Below are 17,833 nucleotides of genomic sequence, written 5' to 3'. Positions count from 1 at the left end.
AATACCCATTTACAATTCCATGGAAATCCCGTTTTCTGCCAATGCCAATTCCTGATATTTTCAGTTTTTCCCATTTTACATTTTTCCGATTTTCTGTTTTTGTGATTTTACAATTTCTAAGGGGGGATTTTATGTTATTTTTTTGCATCATAGAATGGAAAAAGTGACAAAAAAAATTAAAAATGTGGAAATCGGAATTCAGAAAAACAGAATCTTGTGATTGGTCTAAAATTACCGCGGTAATCCATTTTTTTGCAGGGTTGCTCGTAAACTACGCCAGTGCGAATCTACGCATCATAGTCCGCAACTACGCATCGTAGTTTATAGACGAAGAGTAAAAACATCGCGTACGTATTTCCGCGTAGTTGTAGTACCGCTATTCGAAGCTTCGGCTGCTATGCGTAGTTGACGTATATATTGCGAAGTCAACTACGTGTGCGGTAACTGCGTCTATACGGATCATTGCGCATGCGCAGTAATATTATTGCCCTTCTATATATATACAAATCCGCATTGGAAGGTGGAATGTACGCATATATTAGTTCACCCATGCGCATATTTAGCGGATTATTGCGGAAATTTTTCCGCATAAGCGTCCGCATACACTACGCTTCGCACTACGCAAAGCTTCCGCATTTTAATGCGTAGTCTACAAAATGTAAACGTAGCGAAGTTTCTGATTTCGAAACCGTAGTTTGTGAAGCGTAATTGCGTAGAACTTAGCGTAGTTCCAGCGTAGCGAAGTTGGCTGACTACAACCATCCCTGTTTTTTTTCAGAAACATTCTGCACTCTCTGATTGATCTAATGCTTCTGAGTTCTGTAATTGGGCTAAAATGACTGAGTTGCGGTAAATCGGATTTCAGCAGAATTCCGTTTTCCGATTGCAATTCCGCAAAGTCTGAATGAGCATCGCTACTTATGTTCCCAGCCATGTAATGCATGCCGGGGATGCATGTTGCATGTTGGGAGATTGATGTGGTTACTTCCTATAACATATGGACACTGGAAGCTACAGAACAGCCCCCCTTAAGTAAGTAAATGCCTGCTCTACCACTAAAGGCCACAGAATTAACAAACTTTCCTTATGTAGGGTTTCATAAAAACATTTTCAAAATGTAATGCTCACATCACTTTAAACTACTGAAAATAAAAAAAAAAATGGATTGATCAGACAAGTATAATTGGTGCACCTGCCGATATTTAATTACATATTTATTGACATTTACCTTTCCGTTTCACTCTGGACTGGTTTCCTAGACATGCAAAATATGTTCCCTGGCAACCGCTACAACAGTACACCCAGCAGGTCTCAACGGCTAGTTTGATGACAATCATAAAAATCTGGAATTCAACTCATTTTCTGGAAAGGAAAATCTCCCCAATGGGAACACAGCCAGTAATAAACACCAAACAGAAGTTATCCAAAACTAAAATGAAACATTTTGCTTGGAGTTTTACATTTGTGAGTGTCCTTAGTTAAAGTAGACCTATCACTTACACACCATGGGCTTGATTCACTAAGACAAATAGCATGCCTTACCAAAGTTAGCACGCCTTATCAAAGTTTACACGCCTTATCAGAGTAGCATAGCAAGTGCTACGAACCCGCAGGGGCTCAGGGCAGGAGGAGTGGAGCTCTCGTCATTGCCAATTAGCAGGCATAAGTTCGCTATGCTACTCTGATAAGGCATGTTAACGTTGATAAGGCATGGTAATTTTGATAAAGCATGCTATTTGTCTTAGTGAATCAAGCCCCATGTTTGTGAGTATAAATTGCCTTTATATCACAGTTATATACTAACAAAACAGAACATTTCATTAGTACAAAAACACATTTCTGGAGGTTCCTTCTTACACTTTGCCTAGGCAGCAAGGCCAGATTTACACTTCATGTGCCCTTAGGCAGGGTCGGATTTACCATAAGGCACTGTAGGCATGTGCCTACAGGCGCCTGATGATGGAGAGGCGGCTCACTCCCCTCCCTATGCTCCTTCCTTCCTTCCTCCTACCCTATGCAGAGTCCTGCGCAGAGTGTAAATGAGAGGTTACTCACCCTGCTCAGCATTCCACTGACGAGATCCCCCTTCAGTCAGGGGCACCTCTAGCTACTTACTACTGAGGTTCTTCTAGCTACCTAATACTAGGGGTTACCTCTAGGTAGTTAATATTGAGGGTACTTCTGGCTACCTGTAGCTACCTATGACAGGCAAGGGATGTAAAGGAGAAGGGACAGCTGGGATAGCCAACACACTTGCAGTGCAGTTTGGTGGGGTTTTGCAGGTTCATGAGGCAAAGTCTAGGGTGCCAGGACATCTGTGCCTATAGGCTCCTGTGAGGTAAATCCGGGCCTGGGCTGCCCACTTACATTTTCCCAAGTGTGGGAGAGATGGCTAGACAACCCACGTGCATGATTTGAAACTGGTCTATACACAGTGGCGTAGGGACTGGGGTCGCAACGGTCACCTTGGCGACCGGGCCCGGCTCCTAAAGAAGTGAGGGAGGGGCCCGGGGGGCCCATGTTCGTGTGGAGGGCCGTGCGGCCCGTGCGCGCTATTGGGAGGGGGGCGCTGTAATGGAGGGGGGGAGCCGCGGGGAGGGCAGCCCGACCTCTCCCTCTCTTCCTCTCCCCGGGCCCCCCCCCTCAGATGCAGAGTGAGCGCGCACGGAAGTGCTGTAGGCAGAACTCAACTCCCTGCATTCCACTTGCCGCTGATCTCCTCTCTGCATAGATGCTGTTACACACGCTGCTTCCGGCTAAACAGGAAGCAGCGTGTGTAACAGCATCTATGCAGAGTGGGAGGAGACCAGCGGCGATTGGAACCAGGGACAGAGGTGAGTTCTGCCTACAGCGCTTCCGTGCGCGCTCACTCTGCATCTGAGGGGGGGGAGGGGCCGGGGAGAGGAAGGGAGGGAGAGGTCGGACTGCCCTCCCCGCGGCTCCGGCTCCCCCCTCCATTATGTGGGGGCAAAGCGGGGGCAGCTACCTACCTAATCTATCCTGGGGGGGCAGCTACCTACCTAATCTTTCCTGGGGGGCAGATACCTACCTAATCTATCCTGGGGTGGCAGCTACCTACCTAATCTTTCCTGGGGGGGCAGCTACCTAATCTAACCTATACTGGGGGCAGCTACCTTATCTAACCTATACTGGGGGGCACCTACCTAATCTAACCTATACTGGGGGCAGCTACCTAATCTAACCTTATACTGGGGGGCACCTACCTAATCTAACCTTGTACTGGGGGGCACCTACCTAATCTAACCTATACTGGGGGGCACCTACCTAATCTAACCTTATACTGGGGGGCACCTACCTAATCTAACCTTATACTGGGGGGCACCTACCTATCTAACTTATACTGGGGGGCAGCTACCTAATCTAACCTATACTGGGGGGCAGCTACCTAATCTAACCTATACTGGGGGGCACCTACCTCATCTAACCTTATACTGGGGGGCACCTACCTAATCTAACGCTATACTGGGGGGCACCTACCTAATCTAACCTATTCTGGGGGGCACCTACCTATGTGTGTGCGTCGGGTGTTGCCGGGGGAGGAGGGGCTGTTGTCGCCGGGGGGGCTGTTGTTGCGGGGGGGGGGGCACATCCAGATTCCGCATCGGGGCCCAGAGGTTTGTAGCTACGCCACTGTCTATACAAAAGTACTATATATTACATATTGCTTTTTATTGATCTCTTGTATGTTATCTTGATATCTTCTCGCCAGTATACATATGTATTCATCTGACAATGTCTTATGTTTCTCACTTATTATACATACTCTGTATCATTTTCCTTTTGAACGATAATGCATACTTGTATTGTAACTTGAATTTTATACTCAACTAGCCAACCCGCGTCGTAGCATACGCCGCATCTATCTATCTAATAGAGTACGTGCCTCAACCTTGAAGCAAGAAGAAGTAGGCTTTCCATGAGAAAATGTATGCGTGCTCAAACACCAAGTTTAACCCTAGCAAGTCTGGCTTTGCAAATCCGGCCTAATTGGCTATTCATGAGGCAATGCTCATGCAAATATGCATTTGCTTTCGCATGCCAAACTATGCAGGGTCAAAAAACCAATACTGCAAAGTGCTCTCTCGCTGCCTGGGAACCACAGTGGCACCCCGGAGTGGGAGGCTGGGTGGCGCAGCCGCCCCCCCCCCCAAGCGTGGCCAGCGCTGGGGAGAGCCGTCCACACCCACCTCCTAATATTAAAAACAGCCACTTACCTTAACGTCCATTGGGTTCTGCTACATGCGCATTCATTTTCTCATGGAAAGCATTTTGTGCAGTTTGTATCCTTTGGAGGCAGGTGGTGGATGGCTTGCTCCGGTGGTGTGAACCCTGGAGTGAGTGCGCCTGTCCTCCCCCCCCCCCCCCTCTGGAGTGCTGTATGTGAGCCAGCCCTGAGCTCTAAAGCTTGGGGTGACCCATGCTTCACTCCTTTCTCATGTGGTGCCCCCAAATTAATGCGCATGTAGCAGAACACAATGGACGTTAAGGTAAGTGCCCGTTTTTAATATTGGGAGGTGGGTGCAGACGGCTCTCCCCGGCGCTGGCCACACTTGGGGGGGGGGGTCGTCCACGCCACCCAGCCTCCCCCTCCGGGGTGCCGCTGTGGTTTCCAGGCAGTGAGAGAGCCTGGGACCCTGCGATCCCCCCAGTTGTATAAAAAGGGGGCATTGGGAATCCTCCCTGTGGCGCTCCTGGAGGCCTGGAGCACACCAAAAACTGCTAGCAGATCCGCAAAATGCTAGCAGATTTTGAAACGCTTTTTCTTATTTTTCTGTAGCATTTCACCTAGCATTTTGCGGTTTTGTAAAGCGTTTTTGGTGTAGTAGATTTCATATATTGTTACAGTAAAGCTGTTACTGAACAGCTTCTGTAACAAAAACGCCTGCAAAACCGCTCTGAACTGCCGTTTTTCAGAGCGGTTTGCGTTTTTCCTATACTTTACATTGGAGGCAGAAACGCCTCCGCAATCCAAAACATGCCTCACCTCGGGAGTATGCATTTCAGCAAAACGCCTCCCGCTCTGGTGTGCACCAGCCCATTGAAATACATTACCCAAGCGTATCTGCAGCCGCAAGTGGATCGCAAAACGCTGCCGAACCGCTCTGGTGTGCACTAAGCCGGATAGTGCTAATGTAGCATGTAGCAGGGTGACTGCTTTGTGGTATTGGTTTGTGCATGCATTTGCATGAGCATTGCCTCATGAATAGCCAATTAGGCCAGATTTGCAATGTCAGACTTGCTAGGGTAAGGCCTCTTTTCCATGGACTGTGAATAGGCAGTGAAATGGCTCTCAAACTCTCACAACTGCTCACTGCTGCCTGGTAACTGCTCACTGCTGCCTGGTAACTGCTTGCTGCTGCCTGGTAACTGCTTGCTGCTGCCTGGTAACTGCTTGCTGCTGCCTGGTAACTGCTTGCTGCTGCCTGGTAACTGCTTGCTGCTGCCTGGTAACTGCTTGCTGCTGCCTGGTAACTGCTTGCTGCTGCCTGGTAACTGCTTGCTGCTGCCTGGTATCTGCTCACTGCTGCCTGGTAACTGCTTGTTGCTGCCTGGTAACTGCTTGTTGCTGCCTGGTATCTGCTCACTGCTGCCTGGTAACTGCTTGTTGCTGCCTGGTATCTGCTCACTGCTGCCTGGTAACTGCTTGCTGCTGCCTGGTAACTGCTTGCTGCTGCCTGGTAACTGCTTGTTGCTGCCTGGTAACTGCTTGTTGCTGCCTGGTATCTGCTCACTGCTGACTGATAACTGCTTGCTGCTGCCTGGTAACTGCGTTTTGCTGCCTGGTATCTGCTCACTGCTGCCTGGTAACTGCTTGCTGAGCACACAGCTCAACAGTCCGTGGAAAAGAGGCCTTAAGCTTGGTGTTTGAGCACGCATAAATTTTCTCATGCAAAGTACTTCTTCTTCTTGTTTGAAGGTTGAGACACTTAGTCTATTATATATATAGATAAACACCTTTTGTTAAACAAAAACAATCCCTACACAACCCAGGCCCTGGATACCTGAAGGATTTATTGCAACTGTGTCACACCATACACAATCTCAGATCAAAGTATCCAGCAATAACTTGTCAACCCCCAGAGTACAACTAAAAACCTTTGGAACCAGAACTTTCTGTCAAGCTGCCCCTACCCCTTGGAATGCCTTGCCAAACTTAATCAAGACAGCTCCAGCTCTGGAAACGTTTACATCAAAAGTGACGAGCCACCTGTTTAGTCTAGCATTTATGATCACATACATTTTCCCATGTAACACATCTCTGTGTACTGATCTAAGACAAGCTTATGATCTTTGGGTCCTATGGGGAAAAAAAAAGCTTTGCAAATGTTGTTGTCGTCCTCTTTTATTTCCTTGTGCTGTTTGATGCATGTTGTATTTAGCAAAGTGTGTGTTTCGAGTTGCATTTCACTGCACTACCTTGTATCTTGTTCTTCTTATTCCTTGACCTTTGGAAAAACCTCTGCCAGCTTATTTGTATATTTTTTCTGTTTAACTTAGATTAAATCCTTTACATCCACCAAACCCCTGTAATGACAGATGAGCTACATGGGGCCGATCCTTAATTGTGCAATCCACCAATTTATCCTTTGTCTCCAATAACCCACGGAGAAGACAAACAATGTTTGGTTACCTTACACTCAACAGCGAAGCTTCTAAACAAACAGATCTCCATTCTACTCCCAGGCTGAGGATATCCCTGACAGAAAACACTTGACATATTTCTTGAGTTTTTTTCTTTAACTCATTTAGCATCGGAGGATGAAGAGCCTTGGGCAAGGTATTTATGGTAAGATTAAAAACCCTTGTTTCCTCTAACTGTCAGCATATTTTAACCAAATGCTAAAACTCCTGCCTGACCAAACTCGTTTTAGGACATGAATTAGGGTATTAAGACATAAGTCAGATTCTGCCGTCTTTGTCTTTTGCTCCTCCTCACTGATACGGTGCGCTTATGCAAAGTGAAGAGTTGTTTTTTTTATTTCACCGTGTCCTTACCTTATTGATTTACAGTGTTCACTTTTTTTGTCCATCCAGGAGGTGCTGCTGAGATCGTAATTTTCACCAGTGATTCACTGCTGAGGAATACGAATTTGACAGCTACATACAAGCTGTATTTTTGCGCATGCTAGGGCTTAGGGGGAAAAGTATGACGTGAAAATGTGTGAATCCTTCATGTTTTGGAAAAATAAATGAAGGTAAAATATACGATTGTTTAAGGTTAAATTTATGTTGTGCAGTGTTCCACCCCTCAGGTCTTTTTTTTCTGGAAAGAATCATTATGTCGTAGCAGTAAACAGTAGTCTCACCTTTGTGACTTGTTGCAGCAGTTTAAGTTCAGGTTCTGAATTTATTCATGGATTCTACTGTCTTTCTAATGCTTATATAGTAATTGATTCAAACTTTTTTTTTTTTTCATTTAGCGAAATACATTTTAAAGAGAACCCGAGCTGTAAAAAATTCAAAAATCTAATACTTAAGGAAGGAGTGAAAAGCCTTTGGATCCTAATGAGGCTTACCAAGCTGTTGCCCAGTCGCCCGTCGATCGGTGGGAACCTCCTGTCGATTAGGATTGCGCCCCTCTTCTGTCACAAGCATGAGCAGCTTCAGCTTACTATGCAGGCATGGCCATACTTGCGCAGGCGCAGTACCAAAAAGGTTACCCACAATCCCTTGTTGTTAATCTTCAGGTGGTCCTTGCTCGGCTATGGAGAAACAGAGAATGCTGAGTAAAGCCTAATTAGAATCCAGAGGCTCCCCTCTCCTTAGGTAAGTATGTGTTTTCCTATTATATTACATCTCTGGTACACTTTAAAAATGTGTTACAGTGGGTTATAAGTCTCCATGCTCTATTCCACTAATGTCCAGGTTCCTGCTCTCTTCCTGCCCTCCCCCAGTGGTTGAACCCAGCTCCTTCTACTAATGAGAGGGCACATGGCTAGAGTAGTTATACCATGCATGTAGCAGGGGCTCTGAAACCACGCCTCCTAACATGGCGGTGCAAAGCATTTTTAAGGGGCAGAAGCTCAAATGAAAGAGGAGCATGGATAATCATGACAATTCCTTTATCATTTCTTTCCTTAAGTACATATTTAAAAATTGCTATTGATATCTAGAATGATGAAAAGAGCCAGCAGGATCTCCCAAGACCTCTCCCACCCGGGAAGCCACTTCTTTGAGCCCCTCCAATCGGGCCACCGCTTCAGAGTAGTCCGCTCCAGAACCACGAGGCGTAGAAACACCTTTTTTCCCCAGGCAGTCCTAATCCTGAACACTCCCCCCGAACACTCCACCCACCTGGTCCCCCCAAGCTTAGCCCATGCACAACGCAGTTCTCCAATCGCCAACACTGACTCTAGCCCCCACCTGTAACTATGCACTCTGCACCAATGTTATGCTGATATACCTGCTAATGCATGTATTTATGTATGTATGTCTTATGTCTTTTTGCTCTCCGCCATTGCCATGTGTACCACAACCAACTCCGGGGGCGCCAACAGCGCACTCGGCGAATAAAAGCGATTCTGATTCTGCTTTCTAACAGTAGTAGTCATCACATTCCTCAAGGATATAGCTCTGTCCTTCAATACTCACAAGTAGCTAAGTAAACAACTGTTGCTCCCTCCCACTGCACACATGCACAGCCTCCCTCTTCTTCCTTAGTGCCCCTGGAATGCTCTGGGATTGTCAGGCACTTCCACCAACACAAATGGAAGAAAAGAAATGGTGTCACATGGTGAGAGGGTGTGGTACCTGGGGGCAGGTACTTCAACTCATCCACTCTCTGTATGCAATTGCCACTAGCAGCGAGAGGGGTCCAATTGGAGGAGCCATGGAGGAAAATCACTTTTATTAGGCAAGTATGACATTTTTATTCTCTCTAGGTTTTATGTATTCTACCTATGATCATCATTAGATTTCTTGAAAAGAAATTCAACTAAGCAGGATGAGTGGTCCATTTAAGGTACACGTGTTTGATAATCATAGAGTGTGGGCATTAAAAAAGAGCAATGATGAGGCTAAGGCTTGTATATGTCAGCCAAACTTTAGACAATCGATCATTCTGATCAATTTCTTGATCAGTATTGATTGATCATTAATACCAAAATGATGTACACACATGTGCGATAGCTCTATTGATTAAGCTTTGTTCCAAATAAGTTGCCTTGGGTTCCTGTTCCAGATGATAGTTATCAGCTTGTTTGATTGCAAAAGTTTGGATCCTTGAAAGTTACTCATAACCAGTGGTGCTCAGCAAGATTTCGGATATCCGAACTACCCAGATAATCTGAACTTTTTCCAGTATCCGAACTTTGAATAGCAATTTGGATATTTTTTAAAATCCGAATAGACTATCCGAGCAAACTTGGATTTCCCATCTGAAATCCGAAATCTGGGCGGATAGTTAGTTCAGATATCCGAGCAGAAACCAAAATCACCTTCAATGGCCAAAATCCGAGAGAGAGAGAGAGAGAGAGAGAGAGAATTTTAAACTCGGATATCGACCCGGATCAGATATCTGGGTATCCGGATCCGAATTAGATCCAGATAGTGAAAAGTGGTATCTGAGCAGCAGCAGCACTGCTCATAACCTCCAAATATCTGTGGAATTAGAGAGATCAGAAGCCCAATAGTGCAGTATGGTTGGACAATGAGGTAAATGAAAGGACACGTGTGGAAGTAATATGCTCACAAGGGTGTATTGCAAAACTTGCTACAACCATCTGAGCCTGCGGGAAGATAACCATTCGCGCTCAGTGACCCAGGTCTGTTGGTGCAGATTCTGGTTGGTCACTGATTAGTGGTGAGGACTCAAAAGTCCTCATAACTAAGAACCCATTGGTGTATAGACTATGCTACAAAAACGTGTGGAGTTGCCCTTGATAATATACTACTATAGATATTATATAGATGAGAAGTGTGACATCTTACCTTTTCAGAAAGACAAACCATTGATTAATGAAAAAGGTATATTTATTAAGACACAATAGAAAATGCATTTCATGGGTCTTGGCCCACTTCTTCAGGTCAATACAAGTGCCTGAGAAGTTCTTGGTCACAAGCATGAGCACCTAAAGCTCTAAAAAAATAAAAATGTAGGTACTCAATTCTCAGGCACTTGTATTGACCCAAAAAAGTGGGCAAGACCCGGGAAATGTGTTATCTATTGTACATTAATAAATATACCCTTTCCATTAACAGTTTGTAATTCTGAGAAGGTAAGATGTTACACTTCTCTTCTAAATAATATCTATAGTAGTATATCATCAAAGGCGTCTTCACCAGTGTTTAGCTTGTCTGACTGGTCATTGATCTTTTATCAATTGTTTCTGATTGGTCGGCAGAAGAACTGACTTCCAATCAACAGACAATGAAGTCATTCTAATCCGATAATTAGATACAATGAATGTATACTTGTTGATGGCACTACAGTTATTAATAAAAAAAAAAAAAAAGAATTATAGACAGGATCTAAACCAATTAGAGCTACTTTTATTTAGATACTTTTTTTTTAACCCATTTGTTATCCTTCAAACATGTCTTAACATGTTCCTCTCGGCTTTCAATTACTTCCTGGGGTTTCTTCAAAGCCACCGTGCCAAGGAAAGCTTTAATCTCCTGAATCTCCTTCTGAACCCAAGTTGAGATTATTAGAAATCAACAAAAGATGAAAGCCTTTCCATTAATTAACGTTCCTGCTCCTCTTGCAGAAAGTTTTGGGCCCTTTTAATTTAAAATCTCTAACAGAGAAAATGGCAAATGGCGGTGGCTTTTTCCATTCCTATCTTTTAAATGTCATTTTCCTTTCAAGTTGATCCAAAAAAAGGCTGTTTTTTTTTTCTCCACAGCACATGATTCTAGTTAGGAATGTTAACTTTTGCTTGATGGCTTCACTTTCACTATTGATTACATCAAACTGAGCCGGGGAGCTTGGTTGACTTTTAACCAATGCGTGAAATCTAAGCCTCTTGACAAAGGACGGTTTGGTTGGGCCTTCATTGACCCCTAGCCTATATTTACATGACTCTCCCAACACTTTAATGCTTGCATGTGCCACCTTTCCCCCCTCGCGTTAATGAACTGTAGACGAGTCTTGACAGTGAAGCAATGTGAATCATGGTATGTTCTGTGCAAAGGGTACTAAATAGGAAAAAGATGTGGATGGAAGAACTGAATGGTAGCAACAGAGATAGAGGTGTTTCTAAAACAGAAGCCATCTGATGTTCAATAACTTCTTTTTTGGTTGTGTTTCCAAAATCTGATTCTACATTCAGACGTTGCCTGCAGTGGCAGTACCATAATTAAAGAACCACAAGTGTGAAAAATTGTAAAATGTAAAATGCATGTGTATGCATATCTATAAAATATGCATTTGTTCCAGGATAAAATGTCACAGTAGGCAGTAAAGATCTGACTAATCTGACAGGTTTTGGACTAGTCCATCTCTTCATGGGAAATTCTCAGGGTTTTTCAAAAGGACTTACTGAATGGCAGTTGTTCAGCCCAAAAGAGCATGCAAGCAATTAGGGATGCTAGGTGGCATCCTTATATTGTGCCTCCATGGACCCCTAGGTATTAGAATTAAGCAGCCATGTTCCTCCGAATTAAATAAATAGTCACGCAATTCCAGATAAAAGTATCTAATATTTCCATGCCTCCAGATAAAATAATCAATCAATCAATGACGTGCCTCCAGATAATTCATCAAGCAGTCACATGCCCCCCCCCCCCCCCCCTATAAAAATATTAACTATTCATAAGCATTCAGATAAAATAATTAAGCAGTCGGATGCCTCACAATAAACAAAGTAAATAGCCAGGTGCATCAAAATAGAATAATTATATAGCCAAGTTTGCCCTGTATACATTAATTCAGCGGCTATGTTTCCCAGATAACAAAATGAATCTGTCTGGAAGTCTGAGTGGTGGCACAACACAGGGGCAGGCATGGCACCCATGGGGCTGTGGCGCCCATGACATGAGCCATGCCTGCACCCTTCTAGATACGCCACTGTATGTAATTACTTTTTGACATTGTGGATGCCTCAGGTTCTCTTTAAGAGGCAGATTCTTTGGTATGACACAAAACAAGTAAAGATGAAATTGTACTTTCATTTTGTTCAAAATAATAATAAAAAAAAACAACCAATAAAGTAGTGTTGAAAACACTGAACTGGTTTCTCGCTAAAGATCCTAAACATCTGTTGATCATTTGCCCAGTGACAGACTTCTCATTGAAAGGTGTCAGTTCTACAGCTGAATATTTAGGTAACTAGCAAAGTTCAAGTTGCAGCAGGTCTGTGCCTTGGTGAAAAATGGGGAGTTTGTTTTTGAAAGATCTGGAACAGAGACTTCAGCTGCGCTAATTTTAGAGAAAGACACAGATAAAAAGGACAAATTTAAACTTTGCCTTTGAAATGTTCTGACGTGTGATGACCTACACGTTACAAAATTGCAAAAACATGTTTTATTGTTTTTCTGATGTCGGGTCACAGGCTACAGCTATTTAATGAAACGTACAAAGAACATCCTGGGCCTCTTCGCGGTTGGATGTGTAATAGCTCAGGTAATGGCAATAGCTGAGTCGTGGCAGCATCAGTGGGAATATAGATGTGCAGATTCCATAACCACATTAGACCCTATATTTAGTGATGAGCGCAAATTTCGCATAATCATAATTTCGCATCGAAATTTGCAATTATGATGCAAAATCATAATGCAAAATTTTGTGGAAAATCACAATTAATTTTGTATGTAAACATAATCAGGAACTGTAATTTCGCAATTTAGCTTAATTTTCAAATAATTTCAGGCCGACTTTAGTGGTTGATAGCAAAGCCTCGATACCGACTCTCGTTAACAAAATTGCTAGGTATGGTGAGGGGAATAGTGGGAATAAGTCAAAAAGACATTTTTCAAAAATACCCTGTAGTTTTTGAGATAATTGATTTTGAAAATGCAAAGGAAAAATGTTTTTTAAACTGTCATTTTTCTGAGTTTACAAACCATTTTTCCTTTGCATATTCAAATCGATTTTTTTTTTCAAAAACTACATCTTTTTTATTTTTTATTTTTTCTCATTCCCACTATTCGCCTTAACATACGTAGCAATTTTGTTGAAGATAGCATGTATGGGGACTTCGCTATAGACTGCTAAAGTCACCTCAATTTTATGCAAAAATTACAAATGGATTACACAAAATCAATTCAATTTCCAAATTATAATTACGTATGGCTGTAATTGCGAAAAATTACATGAAATTTTTCATAATCGTAATTAGCAGATTACGACCATGACTAATTATTATAATATGCTATACATGAAATTGATTGTACAGAGTTCTGGGTCCTTTGCCGCGTACACATTATTTGGCCAGGGGGGAGCTGCGCGCAGGGTGAGCCGAATGAGGGCTGACCCAGCTGCCGCTCAAATCACCGGCGGCACTAGATACTATTGTAGCAACTCGGAGGCTGATGTAATTTGGGGTCTAACAATCTCCGGAGCCCCGAATTTCCTTTGCGGGGGGTGCGCAGAATAGCACTAGTGCTACAGCTGTACCCACCTTTGGTGCTCGGCGCTGAGCGCCGAAATGACCTGATTCACAATTGCGACCACCTGCTGCTCCAACAGATGGAGATAATCACCTTTACTGGTTCCAAACTGCAGGGATACTTAGAAGAAGAAGGCCCATGATCTATATAAAGTACACTTTTACCAAAGGTAATAAAAAAAGTAAAGGACCACTATTGTGAAAAAAGTAGGCAGTTAAAATCTGACAGAACCAACAGGTTTTGGGCCAGTCCATCTCTTCATGGGGGATTCTCCGAGTTTTCTTTGTTTTCATAAGCATTTCCTGAGCAGCAGTTTAACTGCCAAAATAGTAGGATACCAGCCAGCCTCCCTACTCTCTTGCACACTATTTTGTCAGATAGACTTTGCAACTGCTGTTCAGGAAATGCTGTTGAAAACATAGAAAACCCTGAGAATCCCCCATGAGGAGATGGACTGGCCCAAAACCTGTCAGTTCTGTCAGATTTTAACTGCCTACTTTTTTCGCAATAGTGGTCCTTTAAGCAAAAGTGACTGGAAATACTTTGAAAGCACTTTAGGAAAAATAAAGTTTTGGATAGTGTGAAAAGAGATTCGGGCTATTGTTGCTTTCTGTTTACCCCGAGATGATTTCCCCTTCACTAGTGTTGGGCGAACAGTGTTCGCCACTGTTCGGGTTCTGCAGAACATCACCCTGTTCGGGTGATGTTCGAGTTCGGCCGAACACCTGAAGGTGCTCGGCCAAACCGTTCGGCCACATGGCCGAACTAAGAGCGCATGGCCGAACGTTCCCCGAACGTTCGGCTAGCGCTGTGATTGGCCGAACGGGTCACGTGGTTCGGGCCCGAACGCGCTCTGATTGGCCGAACGGTCACGTGGTTCGGGTAAATAAATACCCGAACCACGTCATATCTCCGCCATTTCTCTGTGGGTTTAGCTTTGGGTAGGCAGGCAGGGTAGTTCGCTCTCCAGCCACGCTAGCCAGGGTCCCCCCCAATCATTGTGTGTCGCTGCTGGGAACAGTAGTACACCGCTCGCTCAGCCACACTATATATATAGCATTGTTTACTGCCACTGTGTACCTCGCTCAGCCACGCTATATATAGCATTGTGTTTTCTGACACTCTGTGTACACGGCTTAGCCTGGCTATATAGCATTGTGTGTACTGCCACTGTGCACCTCGCTCAGCCACGCTATATATAGCATTGTGTTTTCTGACACTCTGTGTACACGGCTTAGCCTGACTATATAGCATTGTGTGTACTGCCACTGTGCACCTCGCTCAGCCACGCTATATATAGCATTGTGTTTTCTGACACTCTGTGTACACGGCTTAGCCTGACTATATAGCATTGTGTGTACTGCCACTGTGCACCTCGCTTAGCCACGCTATATATAGCATTGTGTTTACTGCCACTCTGTGTACACCGCTCAGCCAGACTATATACCATTGATTACTGACACTCTGTGTACACCGCTCAGCCAGACTATATACCATTGTTTACTGACACTCTGTGTACACCGCTCAGCCAGACTATATACCATTGTTTACTGACACTCTGTGTACACCGCTCAGCCAGACTATATACCATTGTTTACTGACACTCTGTGTACACCGCTCAGCCAGATTATATACCATTGTTTACTGACACTCTGTGTACACCGCTCAGCCAGACTATATACCATTGTTTACTGACACTCTGTGTACACCGCTCAGCCAGACTATATACCATTGTTTACTGACACTCTGTGTACACCGCTCAGCCAGACTATATACCATTGTTTACTGACACTCTGTGTACACCACTCAGCCAGACTATATACCATTGTTTACTGACACTCTGTGTACACTGCTCAGCCAGACTATATACCATTGTTTACTGACACTCTGTGTACACCGCTCAGCCAGACTATATACCATTGTTTACTGACACTCTGTGTACACCGCTCAGCCAGATTATATAGCATTGTTTACTGACACTCTGTATACACCGCTCAGCCAGACTATATTGCATTGTTTACTGACACTCTGTGTACACCGCTCAGCCAGACTATATACCATTGTTTACTGACACTCTGTGTACACCGCTCAGCCAGACTATATACCATTGTTTACTGACACTCTGTGTACACTGCTCAGCCAGACTATATACCATTGTATACTGACACTCTGTGTACACCGCTCAGCCAGACTATATACCATTGTTTACTGACACTCTGTGTACACCGCTCAGCCAGACTATATACCATTGTTTACTGACACTCTGTGTACAGCGCTCAGCCAGACTATATACCATTGTTTACTGACACTCTGTGTACACTGCTCAGCCAGACTATATACCATTGTTTACTGCCACTCTGATTCTGCTGGGAACAGTAGTACACCGCTCGCTTAGCCAGACTATATAGCATTGTGTTTACTGCCACTCTGTGTACACCGCTCAGCCACACTATATAGCATTGCGTACTCTGCCAGTCAGTGTGTATATTGCTGGGATCAGTAATACTCCACTCACCGTCAACCACTATATGAGCTCAACATGAGTTCCCCAGAGACCTCCGCTGTGAGCAGCACTCCCAACAACAGCAACAGCCAACGCCCCACGCAAGCTATAACATCCACCCCAGCAGCCAGTGGTCAGCAGCAGCCCTCCCCGGAGGAGAACGTTGTGTCCATCGGTCCGTCGCCAGAGCGATTAATGAGGGCTGCCATTGAGGAGATGATGGGGCCTGATGTGGAGGAGGAGGTCTGGCTCAGGCCAGCATCCCAAGTTAATGTTGAGGACGATGAGGGGTCTGTGTCTGGGGATGTTGGGGTGGCAGAGGTGGTGGGTGGGTCAGACTCAGGAGAAGAGTTGTATGATGAGGATGATGATCGGGACCATCTGTATGTGCCTCAGAGTCCGACCCCGGAAAACATGTTGTATCGTGTGTTTAGGTACTAAAATCTGCGTTCCCTCCCAGTAGTGTTGGGCGAACAGTGTTTGCCACTGTTCGGGTTCTGCAGAACATCACCCTGTTCGGGGTGACTATATAGCAGACTATATAGCATTGTGTTTAATGCCACTCTGTGTACACGGCTCAGCCACACTATATAGCATTGTGTTTACTTCCACTCTGTGTCTGCTGGGAACAGTAGTACACCGCTCACCCGCCACTGTATAGCATTGTGCTCTGTGTCGCTGCTGACAATAGTGGTACACCGCTCACCCACCACTGTATGGCTTTTCTGTACTGCCACTGTACTGCTGCCAGTCAGCGTGTACTTTAAGGATAAGTGAAATGAGGAAGAAATCCGGTGAAAGAGGGAGGGGCAAGGGAAGAGGTGTTTCCCCTGACGGTTCACGTACAGGCCACAGGGGAGCACCCAAGAAAACCCACTCAATACCGCCCATGTTGTCCAGGACAACAACCCTCACAGATCCAAAAGAACAGGACCAGATAATTACTTGGATGACCTCTCAAGCGTCCAGCAGTGGGTTAAGCAGCACCAGCACATCACGCACGAGGTCCGAGTCCTCAGCCAGTTACAAGGAGCCAGTGGGCACAAAGCTGACACAACCGGCAGCGACACCACGCACACAACTGCCAGATAGCCAGACGACGTTGGAGTGAGCTGCGCAGAGGTTGTTCTGGGGAGCTCTACTCCACGGCGGCGGCCCCCCACAATGACATATGACGAGTTTGAGGAGATGGAAGAGGAGGGTATGGACAATGTGGACATAGACCCAGATTTTGTTTGTGAACGAGAACATCGCCGTCGTAGCAGCAGCACAGATGAGTCTGTTGAGGAACCCACTGCTGCACGAGTTCGCCTTGTGCCACAAGGTAGGCGGCGCGCAATTTCAGGCACCGCAAGCATGGAAGTTCAAGTGAGAGGCAAAAGAGGCGCAAACAGAAATCGCCAGCAAGGCAGGTGCTCCAAAGTCTGGGCTTTCTTTGAAGACTGCACTGAGGATGTTACCATGGCGATTTGCAAGGTGTGCAAGACCCGCCTGAGCAGGGGGAAAAGTATTAACAACCTCTCCACCACCAGCATGAGCCGCCACATTCTATCCAAACATCCCACTCTGTGGGCAAACGCGGCAGGACAGGGTACCACCAGCAACACTGCCTCCCTTGGGTTCACCAGACTCACCACCAGACCCGCCTCAGCAGCAGCAGTAGCCCAGCCATTGCGTGGTTCACAACATTCACAAACATCAGACGATGCTGACACTGTCACTTTCCGGACTAGTGCTCTTGAGGTCTCCCAGTGTTCA

The sequence above is a fragment of the Hyperolius riggenbachi genome, chromosome 2, assembly GCF_040937935.1.
Source record: "Hyperolius riggenbachi isolate aHypRig1 chromosome 2, aHypRig1.pri, whole genome shotgun sequence".
NCBI classification, from domain to species: Eukaryota; Metazoa; Chordata; class Amphibia; order Anura; family Hyperoliidae; genus Hyperolius; species Hyperolius riggenbachi.
The sequence above is the reverse complement of the archived record's forward strand: the minus strand, read 5'-3'. Positions refer to the sequence as shown.